This window comes from Petromyzon marinus, chromosome 4 (assembly GCF_048934315.1).
Source record: "Petromyzon marinus isolate PM22_M1 ecotype Great Lakes invasive population chromosome 4, UKy_Petmar_22M1.pri1.0, whole genome shotgun sequence".
Classification (NCBI taxonomy): Eukaryota; Metazoa; Chordata; class Hyperoartia; order Petromyzontiformes; family Petromyzontidae; genus Petromyzon; species Petromyzon marinus.
Genome location: NC_133670.1, coordinates 15,258,081 through 15,277,750, shown reverse-complemented (window position 1 = coordinate 15,277,750; position 19,670 = coordinate 15,258,081). Strand labels below are relative to the sequence as shown.

The window sequence follows — 19,670 nt, the reverse complement described above, 5'->3', positions numbered from 1 at the left end:
ACAACACAGAGACACACAGAGAGAGACACAACATAGACACACAGACAGAGACACAAGCAGAGAGAGATAACACAGAGACACACACAGAGAGAGAGACACAACATAGACACACAGACAGACACACAAGCAGAGAGAGAAAACACAGAGACACACAGAGAGAGACACACAACATAGACACACAGACAGACACACAAGCAGAGAGAGACAACACAGAGACACACACAGAGAGAGACACACAACATAGATACACAGACAGACACACAAGCAGAGAGAGACAACACAGAGACACACACACAGAGAGACACAACATAGACACACAGACAGACACACAAGCAGAGAGAGACAACACAGAGACACACAGAGAGAGAGACACACAACATAAACACACAGACAGACACACAAGCAGAGAGAGACAACACAGAGACACACAGAGAGAGACACACAACATAGACACACAGACAGACACACAAGCAGAGAGAGACAACACAGAGACACACACACAGAGAGACACAACATAGACACACAGACAGACATACAAGCAGAGAGAGACAACACAGAGACACACAGAGAGAGACACACAACATAGACACACAGACAGACACACAAGCAGAGAGAGACAACACAGAGACACACAGAGAGAGACACACAACATAGACACACAGACAGACACACAAGCAGAGAGAGACAACACAGAGACACACAGAGAGAGAGACACACAACATAAACACACAGACAGACACACAAGCAGAGAGAGACAACACAGAGACACACAGAGAGAGACACACAACATAGACACACAGACAGACACACAAGCAGAGAGAGACAACACAGAGACACACACACAGAGAGACACAACATAGACACACAGACAGACATACAAGCAGAGAAAGACAACACAGAGACACACAGAGAGAGACACACAACATAGACACACAGACAGACACACAAGCAGAGAGAGAAAACACAGAGACACACAGAGAGAGACACACAACATAGACACACAGACAGACACACAAGCAGAGAGAGACAACACAGAGACACACAGAGAGAGAGAGAGACACAGCATAGACACACAGACAGACACACAAGCAGAGAGAGACAACACAGAGACACACACAGAGAGAGACACACAACATAGACACACAGACAGACACACAAGCAGAGAGAGACAACACAGAGACACACAGAGAGAGACACACAACATAGACACATAGACAGACACACAAGCAGAGAGAGACAACACAGAGACACACACAGAGAGAGACACACAACATAGACACACAGACAGACACACAAGCAGAGAGAGACAACACAGAGACACACAGAGAGAGACACACAACATAGACACACAGATAGACATACAAGCAGAGAGAGACAACACAGAGACACAGAGAGAGACACACAACATAGACACACAGACAGACATACAAGCAGAGAGAGACAACACAGAGACACACAGAGAGAGACACACAACATAGACACACAGACAGACACACAAGCAGAGAGAGACAACACAGAGACACACACAGAGACACACAACATAGACACACAGACAGACACACAAGCAGAGAGAGACAACACAGAGACACAGAGAGAGACACACAACATAGACACACAGACAGACATACAAGCAGAGAGAGACAACACAGAGACACACAGAGAGAGACACACAACATAGACACACAGAGACCCAATGCCTCTGTGTCACGACACAGAGGCATTCTACCTGATGACGGTTGCTTGTGTTGCAATCGAAACGTCGTATTCTATTATTTTATTTATTGTATTTCTACGTGACTTTACCGAAAGAACCAAAGAGTTATTCCTGCAGTCACAAAAGCTTCGAATCAAAATTCTTTTTTTTGCTTGGTAGTAGGGTTTTGATTTGCTTGATAATAGCTGTGAAGAGGATTTGGTCTTCATATTTAATTAGTGTACAGCGTTATGGGATGCAATTAGCTTCAATGACGCGATATAAATTTTAAGTATTATTTTTTAAAGTATTAATAACTTAATTTACAAAATTTATGTTTCTAATTCTTGATCAAAATGTATTTATGCATAATTACGCATTGGTGTATCAGTGTGTTTCCTAAATGCAGTAAGAGAACATAATTAAGACTTCTTAAGTGGCTAAACACTAAAAGATACAAATGGTGCTATCAGTTATTTTAATTAACTATTGTCAGATATCTATGTTATCACTGCTAGGCAAAATCATAGATACGCTGTTGCTCAAAGTCACAATGACGTCCTTATGGGTACGAATAAGATGAAAATTACTTCTGTAGTTTACCTTTATTTATCAGCAGCATTTTACACTATATACCATGGTACGCTGTGTCAAACTCTTAATTGGCAAGTTGTAATTACAGGTTCAGTTCATTATTACCCGAGTTAATCTTGTGTATTGGGAAAAATATGATTCCAACAAATGGTTATCCTTTACTGGTGTACTACGGAGCTCGGTATATGGCCCTATACTGTGAAATATTATTTTCTACCACCCCATTGCTGAATGGACTTCCTGACCATATCATTGCATCAACGAGCTTGAATCAATTCAAGAACAGACTCTAGACTTACTGTTTATCAAATTACAAATGAAAAGTAGCTCATGTGCATTTTATGAGCAGATGGGTATTGAATGTTTATTTTGTTATATGGTATTTATTTGTATCTTTATTTATACAGTAATTGGATGTTGTATAAATTTGTGAACATTTGGTGCATATGAAACCATTTTAAATGTTTTTTGAGATTCAATGACAATTATCGTCTTTGCAAACATCAGGCAATCTTTCTTCACCAACATGCACATCACAATAATTTAAACGAGGAAATATTTCGAAAAATATTTGTTTCCCGAGTATACTTTATTTTTTTTTACCAAAAATAGAATTGATATTATAAGTATAGCAAACACAACATAATGGCAGAAATGTGGCTTAGGCGAAGCCATTCGATTTAAAGACGGAGCAGACAAAAAGTTAAAGTCAGTTTTGCTTGCAAAGAGGATGAATATTAATTAATTTAAAAAAATCATCAATGCCCGATATACAATTATCCATAGGACAAGGCTACGGTACATACAAATTCGTTTTCAGACACATTGGTATATTGGCAAATGTGATAAATGATCAAGCTATATACTGTGGAATTACTTGATTTTACAATTTGTAATAAAAACAATGTGCATTGTTTTTATGTGCATTGTTTTTATTAATGTGTAGACTGGTGGGGCAGTAATTTGGGCACTTCGCTATGAACCTGGTGACATGAGGTCGATTAACGGCCACAGCTATTTATTATGAGTCATGTCTGGGTCTCTCTCTTCACTAACCCACTCTGGTCAGCAAAACAGTATGATCAAACAACCCCCAAGATTTTACACATGGCATGGAGAGGCCATCATCCAGGAATCGACTGACAAATGGAATGTAAAATACGATTATAACATTTATATTTAATTTGTTCTGAAAAATAATATTTAAAGCAGTATGTGATTAAAGCTGCCAAATATCTATTTTTTTCCAAAATAGTCCCGATTTCAGAAAGGCCATCTCGGTGTGCTGAAGCTGTTGTTAAAATTCGGATTTTAGCCCTATTTTACTCGAGTCTCATGATCGACTCATGACAAGCCCAAAGGGTGAGGCTCCCTGAGAAGTGGGCCAGGTTGGCTGGGGAGGAGGTGGGGGCTCGGACTTGCGTGGGCCTGGCTACAAAAAATTGTGCAGGGTTGCTGATGACATTAACACAGATGCCAGGCCGCTCATTTTATGTTTTGTTTCCCTCTGGGGGGCCAAACCGATTTTAAGTATCAATTTCTCTGTATATGCACGACCATGAATACACTAATAGTGGCTAAGATCGTAGCACAATGCATTAGCCGCTGTACTGCTTAAATGTTGTTGACCTATTTTGAGATATTTGTGAGTTGAATTACCATGTATTGCAATATATTTCAAAGTCAATGCATGTATATCGTGTGTCATCTAAATCCGTATTAGTCACAGTTACTTTAATTACATTATATTCCTCATAAATTACATGTTGTTTTAGGACTGTAATAAATGTGTATTTTAAACTGCAACTGATCATGACTAAATCACCCAGAATGTTCACTAAATCCCATTAAAACTTAGGGTAGAGCCTAGGTAGTACCTGGAAAGTGACCACCATGCACAACACAGATGTAGGAAGCATTGTGGGTAGTAGATGGTAGTACAGCAAATTCCATTGTTCTGTACCATATTCCTCATACTCTCACCAAGAACACAATATATAATAGGTGACGTTTCTGACAATGGCTATTCTCCATAGTACATAAATAAAAACTGGCCTCTGTCCGAAGCACTGCCTATCAGAAGCTTTTCCTTTTTAGGCAGTGCTGTTGACGAATGTGTTAAGTTTTATTGTTTCTTGTGGTTGTGCACCACTGCCAATGTAGCATCACCAAATGCTATGTGCCAATACAATGTTTCCTTTTCACAGTGGTACATTCTGTAAATAGTGCCTTTTCCACCTCTCTACACATCACGCATCCAATACTGGAAAATAGCCAATGGTTTGGATGCATTAGAAAAAAAACGTTAATGACCTAACGTAATTTAATTTGGAATAGTGGCAAATACACTTTGGGCTTTTTCACTTTATTTAGTGTTCACTCGTTGCTTACCATTCTTAGTACCCTGTATGTAACAGCTAAATGTTACATATTATGTACGGCTATAGCGCACTGCCTTGAACTGTATATATCTTTGAGAAATGTTCTGCAAAGTTACTCTTTTCGGACTGTGCAAGTGTGCATACTCCACGTCTCCACCACACTGCCTGAAAATACCTCCAACGTGTAAGGTAAAACGTCATGAAGAAGGGAGCAGCACTCGCCACTGCTATCATGGAAGAGTAACGTTTAAGATAATTTCTCATTTCTAGATTTGAAGCTTTCGTGACTGCAAGGATCCATACTCTTTGGTTCTATTCGGTAAAGTCACATGTTTTAATTTTTTTTACCTACGTGACTTTACCGAATAGAACCAAAGAGTACAATTTCTCATACATCGAGTCGTGAAAAACTAAAGCAATTTATAAGTCTTAGTTACTTCAGTTAACCGATTGCTGCATACATGTTTGAGAGTTGCCCACTGCACATACGTTCGTGAGTTAAAGCAGTATTTCCTTATTGAAGGCAATAACACAACCATTGCAATGTCCCTGCTGCTTGATTAAATTAATACACCATTAGGATTTGGGGGTTTAGGCATTTTGTTCCTGTATATGTTTCAAAAGCCGCTCCAGGCATTCAAGGTGTGATCATCTCTGATAACACCCATTAATCGAGCTGTCGCTCGTGTTTCCCAAAAAAAAAAATGGCCACAAAAACCTATCGAGGGTTATTGCTGGATGTTGTTTTCTTTATGGGAAGGATTTGTCAAGCATAATTAAACCATTTGTAGAAAGATATTGGAACATAAATATAAACTGTCGCCTCGTGTCACTGTGTAGAGCATACAGAAACCCTTGTATATATTTTATATGTTCGTGTTGAGTTTTATGACCAGTGAGCCGGTTGAAATGCTGCATTGTACTGCACACGTTGGATAAGCACTTGCGTGGCGTATATTTGTTTAGAGGATATCTGTGACATGTCTATAAAGATACGTCAAAGTGTATTTCAGACTTCTCTCTTTGTTTGTCATGGCTAGCGCAATTAAATCCGTTCCTTTTTACTCTCCAAATAAAATGGCAAGGAAGGTGTCATCAGTGCTGTAAAAGCACAGATAAAAAATGCGTTATGGCCATAATCGTTAACTAATGTTGCTTCACGCAACTCTTAAGTTAACTCGAGCGAGGGAAGGAAATACTCCATACGCGGTAAGGGGCCGTCCATAAATGACGTCACGCAGCTGGGGGGGGGGGGTTCCATAGTTCCATAGTTCATTTATTAGGTATAGCCCTGTGAGCCATTCGGCTCTTGAATCGGGTGCAACCGCAACAAACAAAAACATGAACATGAAAACATCTTAAAGTGACTATGTGACTGTGCAATATAGCACCGTACACCAACGCTGTATGCAAAAATCCCAGTGGGATGCAAGTCAAATAACAACAACAACAACCACAAGACAACTAAGATTAAGGCCATCAGTCTAACTCCGTACTACAATAAACAAAAACATGGCCAAAAAAACGTTTTCGAAATCACCAAAATAAAAGCCATAAATGCAATGTAACAGTGATCATAGGGACTGTGACCGAATTTTTAACAATAAACTACACAAATAAATTATAACACCAAAATCAGACATTTGTGAGGATGTGTGACAAGGGGGGGGGGGGGGGGGGGGTTTGAGAAATGTGACGTCACATCAAAATGCGCAACTTTAAATAAATATAAACACGTTCTACTTCATTAAAGGACTTTTTAATATTCTCCTACAACATCAGAGTGCAGCGTCACATTAAATATGCACTACAATGACAATAGTTTAAAGCTATTTGAAGCATGATTTATATATATTTGGGGGGGGGGGGCAGAGCTTTGTGACGTCATATTTGAGGGGGGTCTGACTTTTTGTGACGCCGCGTGACGAGGGGGGGGGGGGTCAAAAATCGTCCAAAATCGCGTGACGTCATTTATGGACGTTCCCCTAATTTGTCTCGGATTACGAGCCCTCTACCCTGCAGCTTGCACACGCGAGCAAGTATCAATAACGAAACATGAAATCCTGTAACTGAAAGGAAACACACGCGGCAGGAGTGACGATATCGAAATATTAAATGCGGTACTTAAAACAGCCCACACGACACGCATCTCAGTATATGAACACTAAATACGGTGCTTAAAAAACAGTCCACACTATGCCACACTATGCCACAGCAATGAAAGACAACTTGTGTTTGTTTTCATCACCTGCATGGGGAGGGGAAAACTCGCGCACCAAAGGGGTAAGTCACCCCCCACCCCACCAGCACTACGTCCAGGTCGCTGGCATTGGTATGGCCCCCCACTCCATGCCGCACACCCCAGGGTGCTGGAGGGGGGGGGGGGGCTCTGTGGCACCGGCCTGGAGTTCCCCGGCCCCGCCACTAGGCGGGGAGCGTTCCGCCTCTTCAGCCGGTGAACGTTGACCACCCTCAGGCGAAGAGCTATCTCTTTGCAGCTCATATATACACATGTATTTATATCTCACATAAAGAACCCGAACGGAAGTGGATACCCAGAGTCATTTATGTGCGTTCATTAATTTCACCCCCCCCCCCACCCCCACTTCGCCTCCATTTAAGAAACGAAACAGGATTTCTCCACAAATCTGGCTGTCGCCTGATGAAGCTAGTTGTAATTACTGGCGAAACGTCGTACTCAGATTGTAAATGTTGTAGCTTTGCTCTCCAACACACCGGTGTGCTGTATAAGTAACGAATTGCCATGTTCTGTTTACGTGACAAACCTTACTCATTGGCTGTGTCGGGTGGTGGCGGGTTTAACGACACATTTATATATTTACGCAATCAAACCCCCAAAAAACCTGTATTATGAATGATATTCGTCGCGAAAGCCTACATGTTAAACTGAGCTGTGTATGTTCCCCTTATCTCCATGGCCCATGCCAGGCCCGAAACAACTTTCCCAGTAGAGAGCCATACCTTAGACCCACAGTCGTAGTGAAGGGGGCTCTACCCAGGTCTAGATTTGAAGCTTTCGTGACTGCAAGGATCCATACTCTTTGGTTCTATTCGGTAAAGTCACATAGGTAAAAAAATAAAACAACAAAAATCACGACGATGAAGGCCGTTTGTGTTGTGGCCGAAACGTCGTGATTTTTGTTTAATTTTTTTAACTACGTAACTTTACCGAATAGAACCAAAGAGTATCTACCCAGGTCCTCATACGTTTGCTGGGTCGAGAAATGTGGGATGGTGCGGTATGCGAACAGCGCATATGGAAGGTGTCGATCCCAGTCCCTCTGATTGGCCCCAACCATATGGGACAGCTTGGTGGCCTCGGTTGAACCACTCCACCATCTCGTTAGTCTGTGGATGGTAGGCGGTGGTCCGCAGCTTGGTGATCTCCAAGCACTGACACAACGACTGGAACAGTGGTCTCGAGATCTGTGCTCTGGTTCGTAATGAGACGTCCGGGGATCCCGTGCGTGCATACTTAGTAAGTGGTGAACACCTCTGCCACTGTTTCTGCACGCTTTTCTGGGATGGCCACAGCCAATAGCTAGTGTGTAAAGTACTCCATGGCCACCATGATTTAATTGTTCCATGCCTCAGTCGCCAGGAGCAGCCCCATCAGGTCCAGTGACACCGGGTAGTGCTCTGGCTTCCGACTTTGCCACTGGCAGTCCAGGTACCCGTGGACCCATGGCGTGACGTCCTCAGCTAGCTTTGGCCACATATCCACAGTCTCCCTCCATCCACTTGGGCCGCCGCTTGCACTATGCCATCGCGTAGCACCAGTCTTGGAAAGAGTTCTCATTTTTGCCTGGAACGCCTGGTGGACCTCCATCAATTTGGCTTCCTTCTGTTGTTCCTGGTGGAGCAAATCAGCCATCAGTCCCGGGAAGATGCACCCGATGTCCTCCATGATCCGGTCCTCATTCTCTCCCTCTGATTCTCCGTTCTTCTTGTCCAGGGCTGCAATACAGGCCCTGCACACATGCACTTTGGGGGTAAGGTTGGGTTTGTGTATTATACTCACCCGTGGTTTAGTAGTGGAGACTGGCCTGTTTTTCAGGTTCGCCTGGCACCGCCCTCCCCTGAAGCACGGGCAAGTGTCCCCAATCGGGGTGTTGGGGTCAATGGGGGTCCACCGTTTCAGCGTATTAGCATTGCTGTGCGTCCTTCCTTCTTGATACTGGAGCTGGAGGCCATACTTCTGGATCTGGGTGAGTCACCGAGCCAACTGCCCCCAATGTTCCTGGAAATTCATCAGAAAATGTAGGGCATAATGGTCGGTGCGAACCTGGCGAACCATACAAGTAAGGGCGGAACTGTTTGCACACAAACACCACCGTGCAACGGAGTCTACAGCTGACATACCTCCCCTTCCTGTCCCTGAGACAATACAGCCCCCAATCCACAACGGTAAAGTATAGGCAAAAATCGGGGTAGGCTAGGATGGGGGTATGGGTCAGTCGGCGTTTCAGTGATGGTGAAAGCTTCCTGGCACGCCTTGGACCATGAGGGCGTGGGCAACGCCACTAAATCCCTGCACACATGGTTGGTAATAGGAACGATCTCACCTCCATGATGTTATTTGGGCGTGGTCACTTAACCACAGCCCGTACCTTCTTCAGGCCGGTCCTTATCCGTTCGGTGCTCACCTGGTGGCCCAGGTATGCAATCTCTTGACTTACGAGGAAACATTTTCTTGGCTTCAGGCTAAGATGAGCTGCCCGGAGTCGCCCAAACACTGCTCGTAAACTGGACAGATGCTCTGACAAAGTGCTACCAAACACAATCACATAATTCAGGTAAATGAGGCACTATTCCCACTGCAATCCTCCCATAACGAGTTCTCAGTCACTGAAACGTGGTTGGTGCATTTGTCAATAAGAAGGGCATGACCGAGAACCAAAAGAATCCCTTTGGAGTGGAGAAGGAAGTCTTGGGTCAGTCGTCAGGGGCCATCTCGACCTGCCAAAACCCAGAGGCAAGGTCTAGGATGGAAAAATACCTGGCCCCCACAAGACTGTCAAATATCTCGTCGATTTGTGGTATCGGGAAGGCATCTGCTGGGTCATGGTGTTCCGCTTCTGGTAGTCCACACAGAATCGCATTGACCCATCCTTAGTCACGCATACCACTGGGGCCAGCCAGGGTCTGCTGGAGGAAACAATAATACGATCACTCAACATACCGTCGACGGCCTCGTTAATCTGGGCTCACTCTGGGGCACCCACGTGGTACGCGGGAATCGTCATGGGCCGCATTGTCCCAGTGTCTGTGTGTGTTTCACCCGAACGGTGCGCCCCACATCTGCACCATGACGACTGAAGGCGTCCTCGTACTCAGTCAGCAGAGCCTCTATGTGGCCCAGCTCCCCTGGGGCTGGGCCACATACAGAGGAGCTGCACCACATCGTGGAGCGGTATTGTCTGGCTCGCCCTCACCTGCCCATACCTCGATCTCCTTCGCTCGTCGGGTCATCTGCCAACAAGGCAAATACAGATGCTGCATGATGCTTCGCATGGCCAATACTGACCACTCTGGCGTACACTAAATAAAACACATGTGGGTGTCTCAGACGATGCAGTTTCTGAAAAGGGAATGTGAACAAACGGCAATGTACTTGAAATATAGTATGGCCAGGCGAAACGGTGAGTGTATGCATAAAAACGCATTAATTGCTTTATACTGCTTGTTAAGCGATCCTCTGATACATATTTTTTGCAAGTGCAGCTCTTGTTTTTCCGTGTGGAAATAGCTGTGCAATTTAGAGTGTTGATTTTCAGTTGATGAGCCATTTACCAAATCTCCATGCAGTTGTTATTTTCATATTTTTGTCCTTCCCCCCCAAACTATTCCAATTGTGCTATCCGTTGTCATGTCATGAGAAAAAGAATAATTTTACATTAGAGAATGGCTGCAGAATAGACTTATGGAATAACGATTTACATTTATTGGACTCTAAAATGCCCCAACATCTCAAAGTACCTTATATCACATCTGATCTCCATCTTTCCAATACACAACTGTAGTATTGTCTCAATTTTAGCTGTTGCTGTTGGTTATACCAATTGAGTAATTTGCAAATCATTTTTCAAATTTATAATATTTTGACAACAATTCCAGCACAAAACTTCGTTCAACAAATCCTTCAGATGGCATCTTTATCTTCATATAGTTGAGGTCTCATTTTATGCTAAGAGATTGTTTAGCTGAATCAAGTATTGTGCAGTCTTTGGTGACTGGGCTGAGCCTATCGACTCTCTATACTCGAGAACCTGGCTTTATCAAGGATTTAAACCCAGAATCTCAAAAGTGGCTGCCTCCACATTTCTGATCTCTGAACCACCTGGCCACTTAATGTAGTTGTTTATTATAATTAGTTGTTTATTACATCATATTAGCAACTTTATAATAAAAAGGGCTGATTATCATTCCATGTCTGCATGAATATGGACTACAGTTCTTAGAAAAAGTGTGTGAACCCCTTAGGATTTTCACATATTTCAAATCTAAAATGTTAACAGATCTTAATATGTCCTGATTCAACAAATGACACAAAAACATGATACTCTTTTAACATCTATTCATCAAATTATTCTAAATTCAGTCATTGGTGACACCCCCTTGAGCAGTAATGACTGCAACTAAGCGTTTCCTGTAACCCTTGGTCAGTCTCTCACATCAGATTTGAGGAATTTTGTCCCATTCCTCTTTACGGAACTCCGTGAACTCGGTGACATGTGAGGGTTGCGTTGCATGGACAGCCCGCTTCCTGCCACAATATGTCAATGGGGTTTAGGTCCGGACTTTTACTAGACATTGTAAAACGCGGAATTTCTTCTTCTGCAGCGATTATTGTGTAGATCTGCTTGTATGTTTAGGATTATTGTTTTGCTGCAAGACCTACTATTGGTTCAGCCTCAGCTCACGGACGAATGGCCTGCCATTGTCCTCTAGAGTCTTCTGATACAATGCAGAATCCATGGTTGTGTTAATGATGGCAAGCTATCCACGACCTGAGGCAGCAAAGCAGCCCTAAACCATTACATTCTCACCACCATGCTTGACTATTGGGATGAGGTTATTCTGTTCAAAAGCAGTGTTTAAATTTTGATTTAAAGCTTTCGTGACTGCAGTAATTCATATTCTTAGCTCTTTCGGTAAAGTCACGTTGAAGGGAAACAATAAAATAATAATATATATTTTATTATTGTTTCCCTTCAACGTGACTTTACCGAAAGAGCTAAGAATAAGCAGTGTTTAGTTTTTTCGCCAAACATAACGTTTCTACATGGAGGCCAAAAAGTTATGTCTTTGACTCGTCTGTCCAGAGAACAGAAGTCTTTTGAATCATCGATGTGCTCTTTGGCGAACTTCAGACGGGCAGCAATGTTCTTTCTGGAGAGCTATCCTTCCATGAACACCACGCTCGTTCAGTCTTTTTATGATAGTGGAGTCATGAACACTCACATTAGCCAAGGCGATAGTGGCCTGCAGATCCTTGGACGTTTCCCGGGGGTTCTTTGTGACTTCCTTGATGATTTTCCGGTTTGTTCTTAGAGACATTTTGGTAAGGCAACCGCTCCTGGGTGGAGTGACTGTGGTCTTGAACTTTCTCCATTTGTAGACTGTCTGTCTGACAGTGGATTGGTGGAGCCCGAAATCCTGCGAAATGGTTTTGTAACTCTTTCCGAACTGATGAGCATCAATAACACATTTATTTTTAGGTCTTCAGATATGTATTTTGATCGTGGCATACCTTATTTATACACACCTGTATGGTGAAGACCAAACTCACAAAGTTTCTGATCTTTTTATAGTGTGGGGCCTCCCAAAGATATCCCTGAAGATCTACCCAACTATTTACACACCTGATTCTAATTATTCCCTTAAGCTAATGAAACTTAACTACTTTTTCACATACCCTGAACCTTAATTCCGCATTGTTTGTTTAATTCATACGTAATTTTGTTTCAAAATACGTGGAATTGGTTAATATAAACCCAATTGGATATTTAGGAAAATGCCGGTTTTGATTCATGAGGGCTTTTGTGGTAAAACTATGGAATTTCCATAATTATCATTGGGTTTGACAAACTTTTTCTCAGCACTGTACCTGTAAAATGCAGGTCGTCATGTGCATGCGTATTCCTTACAGTCACTGCACAATGCTCAGTGATATTTATTGTTCATTACAATCAGCACAATTTAACACTGATTGCCACTGAGATCATATTACATGGATTACATTTGTTTCCTTCTTTTGACATTTGTAGGCTTTAGACATCCAGATGGGCTGCCTAATAAGACAGAATGACATGGGCTTTGTATCGCATGTTGAACAAGTTTTGGGCTGCTGTTTCGTAACGGTTTAGTTCCAGCTGTGCTTGTTGCATTTTAAAGTGTTCAGTGAAATGCTTGAGTGAACTGTGATTGCTTTGAGATTCTTGTGCTAATTTGCTATTTATAGCTTTCTTTTGCCTTCTCATAATCGTAAATGTGTGAAGAAATATAATTACATAAGTAAATAAATTCCACATTGCCATGACATTGCTCCTTTAACAGCTACTGCTATCAATGTTTCACACCATTGGACAGTATTGCAATATTCCGAGCTTTACATCTGGAACATACTCTCATGGACTGTGGCATGTAGAAGCCTGTACATGCCAGATTACTGACACTGTTCATCTGGGAGGCATCCTGTATTTTGTGCGTTGTCATATTTTAGTACAGCTTGTACGAATGTATTCTAGTGCTTCATTATATATTTAAAACCACATTGAGCTAAAGCACATACCACGAAGTGGCCAATGAAGCAAAAGCTAGAATAATAATAGTCGACAAGAGTGAATAAGCACCTTGAAATGATTTGGATTATATAAGGCTGGATAAACAGCAGGGCTAATAGCCATCAAACTAATTCCTGCCAGACACTTTGAAACAGTTAATCTCGGAATCAGACTATGTATTTATACTGGAGGAATCTGATGAGCGAGTACGCTCTTCTTAACAGATTTCGAGTTGGGGAGAGTCATAAAAACAAAAAAACACGAAGGGAGTGCAAAGTATAGGAAAGGTAAACAAATCACTTAAAAAATATACAAATAAAAATAAACTATATTTTTTATCTTAACCAGGTAAATCCACTGAGTTATTAACTTATATTTCAGAAGCAACCTGGCCATCGTATTGGTTTTTGCAGCAATTTTTTTATTCAGTCACAATAATCAGATTTAGTAGGCATCCCAAAAAAGTATTCTTGGAATCATGATCAGTCATTGGGCTCGCTCATTTGGGGCCCTCAAGCAGATTCGTCTTTAAGTGCGGCACGCGACTACAAACATATTATGGACAAGCTCCATAGCTTCATAATATAATAGTTGCTTTAAATACTGACGTAATTATAGTTTAACTTATTTTAAGAGTGTAAGCTAGAATGTAGGTGTTATTTTTTTTTAAGGAGCTTTGGTATAACTTGTTTTTTTCAACCATGAATCTGGGGCCCGTTGAGCTGCTTGGGGTCCTGAACTCTTGCTTCGCTGTTCTTCTGCCCAGCGCCTCCACTGATTACAGCAACAACAATTAAATTCCTGACACGTAAGTGTTTAACTAACTCCATTAATAATTTACCTATTTTCATTATGTTAAAAAAATAAACGATCACTTTCAGTTTCCCCCACAAGACTTTATTGACTTGAGTGTGTAATTGCCCCCCTGCGTTACATTTGACTCTACTTCTGCTTGCATTGTAATGGCTTTACAATTTATAGCAGCTTAGCTGCTAATGCAATGTCTTCAGCGGGGAGCTTTTCAGAGTGATTCATATGTGACACTGAGCCAATGAAATGCCCTGTGGTTTACATGGCAGGGCACTTTGAAAAGTAGATGTATGGAAAGAACAAAACAACAGTGTCCTTTCATTGTCGTCTGTTGAGGAATGTATTGCTGTACCTTCACATAGGAAGGTTTTACTGAGTGATCATCGGCATTTTACATTATACCATATGACTGTGAAGGTATTTGTTGTTGATAACAACATTTAACGATATTACTGCACGGTATTTGCTTTTTTAGTTTTTAACTTTAGTTGCTCTCCGACGTTTTTTTCGGGTTGTGCCGCGTGCTGTTCAGAATGATGTGTGACGTTTTGCTCCATGTGCTGGAAGCTTCTTTAGGAACTGAATTAGACATGCCGAACAACACATGCTAGAACCAGAATACAGATCTGAAAATTATAAGCTGAACTGCAAATACCTACACAGTGGAATTACCTTTGTGATTTGATTTGAAAATGTGTCCACGTACTAATCTAGTAAGTTTGTTATTCTTCTCCCCCACACCTCCGATTAGCATGGTTGGCTATGTATTGTGGCGAATGTTCAACATTACATACATTTTAATGATTGAAAATGTTTAGCACTTTCTCAATTAGTCTGTTCGTTCATTCACTGATTGACAAAAACTTGTAATGCTAATTAATAACAATGACTCATCATAAACAGCAGATATGGCTAATCCACTGCTAGATTAAGGCTTCACACAAGTCGTCATCTCTTATGGTCTGTTTTCCACTTTTTTTAAAACATTGTTTGAGTTCAACCAGGCCATCGAGACCAAGACTGTGACACAGCAAAGTGCGGCAGTTGTATGATTATATTTTAAATATTTACGTCTGTTTTTACTGATTTTATCTCGACAGAACCCATATTTTAAAGAGTTACATTTATTTTATCAACTGCAAAATGATTTTAAGCTGAGATTTTGTTGAAACATAAGTAAGAATATGTCGCTGAATATTAATAGTAAACACAAGAAGCATTTCCACTTGAGTCATTTAATAGCGACGCAGTAGAACGCTCCATTGATCAACAACTCTAGACTAGCACCTTACACAATTACGACTCTTAAATAGCAAGAACAGACTCCTCAAAATAAAATCTAAGAGGTATTGGTGCATGCCATATTGTTAACTGAAAACCAAGACGAGGGTAGATTTCAATACACTAAAATATTCATGAGCACATAATACCTTACCCCAGAGGCTTACAGTCTCCTGAATGCTGATAGAGATTATTATCACGGCAATGACCTACACATTTTTCATAATTTTGTCTTACTAATATTTAATAACATCGGTTAGTTTATGAGTATCCTCTTAGGGAGTATACAATATTACAAAGAAGTGAAGTTGTTAGCAATCTATACGACTATAAATGGTTCGGGTGATGTATTGTTCATGTAATTACCAAACTTAAAGATATGTAACTGAAATTATAATTGCAGTAGTCCATCATGATTTACAGACGCCTGAGAAAATTGAAAATGGAATTTATTTTAGTTTGATAAGCTTAATTACACTGTGGTCAAGCGCTGAATGCATAAATGCAGGGGACTTCCATGGCGTACGTAAAATGCCGTGGGCAATGTCAGCGAGGTACTGATCTTGGAATGTAATTTATTTTTCTATTAAATAGCTGATGTATATTGCCACCTGCTGTCCAATATGTATCGCACCAGGGCATAGCACTCGGGCCAATACTGGCAAACCTGACATTTTTAAAAGGTAGTCATTCTAACATGCTCGTTAAACGACAGCCACTAAACCGGTGACTTTTCCGAATGGAGTATTGGTTGTCAAAGTAACCGTTTCCAGTGACATTTTTTTTTAGTAAAGAATACAACCGAGTTTCAAACGTGAACGTACCAGCCACACTTTTCTCAGTTAAACAGCTAAAAAAGTTAATTGTTACTCGACATTTCTGGATGTGCAGAAAACCAATTACCGTTTTAACCCTTTTTAATTTGGTTACCGTAACGCAAAAACACAATTTAACAGTACGATATCAGATCTATTTTAATTTAACAGTACGATATCAGATCTATTTCGAACTCCAGCACTGTATCTAATAACATGAATAATTGTGAACATGAACCTGATTGGTGGTGATATAACTTTTTTTATATATATAAACCTTTATAAGATGTATTGCCCTGTATATGTTACTCTGTCTCTGTCTAGTGCCTTATAATTATTTTAAGTAATCTCATTTAATTGCAAATTTATATTTCCATTTCTCTTCCTGTTTCTTGCCTCAAACGGCTTGGGAATTCCCTTCACATTGTCTATTTTCCAACAAAGCTCTAATAATCAATGATGTTTTGTCACGGCTAGATCGCGTAAATATTAATGAGTCGTTAAACCCGCCGCCACCCAGCACAGCCAATCAATAAGTTTTTTGACATAAACAAAACATGCCAATTCGTTACCAGTTCAGCACACGGAGCGTAAACACACAACATTTACAATTCGACAGCCACCTTTGGCTGCCGCCTGATGAGGCTCGTTGTAATTCCTGGCGAAACGTCGTACTCGAATTGTAAATGTTGTGGGTTTTGTTTACGTGACAAACCTTACCAGTTAACCGTGTCGGGTGGTGCCGCGTTTAACCACACATTTATATTTACACGATCTAACCCCCCAAACAAAAACTCTTATGGGTAATATTGGTCGCGAAATCCGATATGTTAAAGCTCTTATAACCTTGCTTTATTCAAGAAACATGTTAACTCTTATCTATTATAACTTTTACGGTGCTGATTTAAAGCTTTCGTGACTGCAGGGATTCATATTCTTGGTTCTTTCTTCTACGTGACTTTACCGAAAGAACCAATAATTTTTTATGGTGCTGTTCGTTACTGGCCTTTTGACGTTTTGGTCACGTGGACCTGTGCTCAACGACTGTAATTGGAACCGATTTTTCTACGGTGAATCACCAGGATAAATGCAATACGATTTTGAAGCGACACGTTTAATAAGCGCCACACATGTGCACGAACGGGTCACGACGATTTTAATGCATTTCGTTCTTTCTGTTCACCAGTTTCTCTTATACATTACTGGAGTGGGAAATTACTCATTTTGAGCCCGTGGATATATATTTTATCTGTATCCATTTCTCTGCAACCTACAGGCTCGACACCACCCACGATGTGTGGCTGTGAAGTTAAAGGCAAGACTGACCTTATCAACTGCACATTTGTTAAAATTGTCAATCATTGTAGCTTTCCCGGAACAATTGTTAGGCCCTCCTGTCCTGTACCCCCCTCGAACTGAGACCTGCAAGAAAGGGTGAGGGCGGGGGGGTTACTGGGGGGGGGGGGGGGGTAATGGGAGGGGGTAATGACTGATTCAGATATCACATCCCGGAGGGAAATCAAATTTAGGTTGGTCGCCCCAAATTGACCATGTTTACAATTCTTAAGATGTACAGTGAGGGAAAAAAGTATTTGATCCCGTGCTGATTTTGTACGTTTGCCCACTGCTCAAAGAAATGATCAGTCTATAATTTTAATGGTAGGTTTATTTGAACAGTGAGAGACAGAATAACAACAACAAAATCCAGAAAAACGCATGTCATAAATGTTATAATTTTATTTGCATTTTAATGAGGGAAATAAGTATTTGACCCCCTCTCAATCAGAAAGATTTGTAGCTCCCAGGTGTCTTTTATACATGTAACGAGCTGAGATTAGGAGCACACTCTTAAATGGAGTGCTCCTAATCTCAGCTTGTTACCTGTATAAAAGACACCTGTCCACAGAAGCAATCAATCAATCAGATTCCAAACTCTCCACCATGGCCAAGACCGAAGAGCTCTCCAAGGATGTCAGGGACAAGATTGTAGACCTACACAAGGCTAGAATAGGCTACAACAAGACCATTGCCAAGCAGCTTGGTGAGAAGGTGACAACAGTTGGTGCGATTATTCGCAAATGGAAGAAACACAAAAGAACTGTCAATCTCCCTCGGCCTGGGGCTCCATGCAAGATCTCACCTCGTGGAGTTGCAATGATCATGAGAACGGTGAGGAATCAGCCCAGAACTACACGGGAGGATCTTGTCAATGATCTCAAGGCAGCTGAGCCCATAGTCACCAAGAAAACAATTGGCAACACACTCCGCCGTGAAGGACTGAAATCCTGCAGCGCCCGCAAGGTCCCCCTGCTCAAGAAAGCACATATACATGCCCGTCTGAAGTTTGCCAATGAACATCTGAATGATTCAGAGAACAACTGGGTGAAAATGTTGTGGTCAGATGAGACCAAAATGGAGCTCTTTGGCATCAACTCAACTCGCCGTGTTTGGAGAAGGAGGAATGCTACCTATGACCCCAAGAACACCATCCCCACCGTCAAACATGGAGGTGGAAACATGATGCTTTGGGGGTGCTTTTCTGCTAAGGGGACAGGACAACTTCACCGCATCGAAGGGACGATGGACGGGGCCATGTACCGTCAAATCTTGGGTGAGAACCTCCTTCCCTCAGCCAGGGCATTGAAAATGGGTCGTGGATGGGTATTCCAGCATGACAATGACCCAAAATACACGCCCAAGGCAACAAAGGAGTGGCTCAAGAAGAAGCACATTAAGGTCCTGGAGTGGCCTAGCAAGTCTCCAGACCTTAATCCCATAGAAAATCTGTGGAGGGAGCTGAAGGTTCGAGTTGCCAAACGTCAGCCTTGAGACCTTAATGACCTGGAGAAGATCTGCAAAGTGGAGTGGGACAAAATCCCTCCTGAGATGTGTGCAAACCTGGTGGCCAACTACAAGAAACGTCTGACCTCTGTGATTGCCAACAAGGGTTTTGCCACCACGTACTAAGGCATGTTTTGCAGTGGGGTAAAATACTTATTTCCTTAATTAAAATGCAAATCAATTCATAACATTTTTGACATGCTTTTTTCTGGATTTTGTTGTTGTTATTCTGTTTCTCACTGTTCAAATAAACCTACCATTAAAATTATAGACTAAGCATTTCTTTGTCAGTGGGCAAACGTACAAAATCAGCAGGGGATCAAATACTTTTTTCCCTCACTGTAGCCAAACAAAATCATCTCATCAGAGGTCCTAAGGGTGGGTCGGGGAAGAAATATTTGTACAGGTTTGTTCACTACATGCATTTATAACTGATCTATTCTCACGC

The 19,670-nt window shown here is 41.6% G+C and overlaps 1 protein-coding gene across 5 annotated transcripts in view; it reads left to right on the top strand.

Annotated features, from left to right (window-relative positions):
- Positions 1-19,670, top strand: part of LOC116938640 (acid-sensing ion channel 1-like) — a 276,037-nt gene that overhangs the window by 219,212 nt on the left and 37,155 nt on the right. The window lies entirely within an intron of this gene.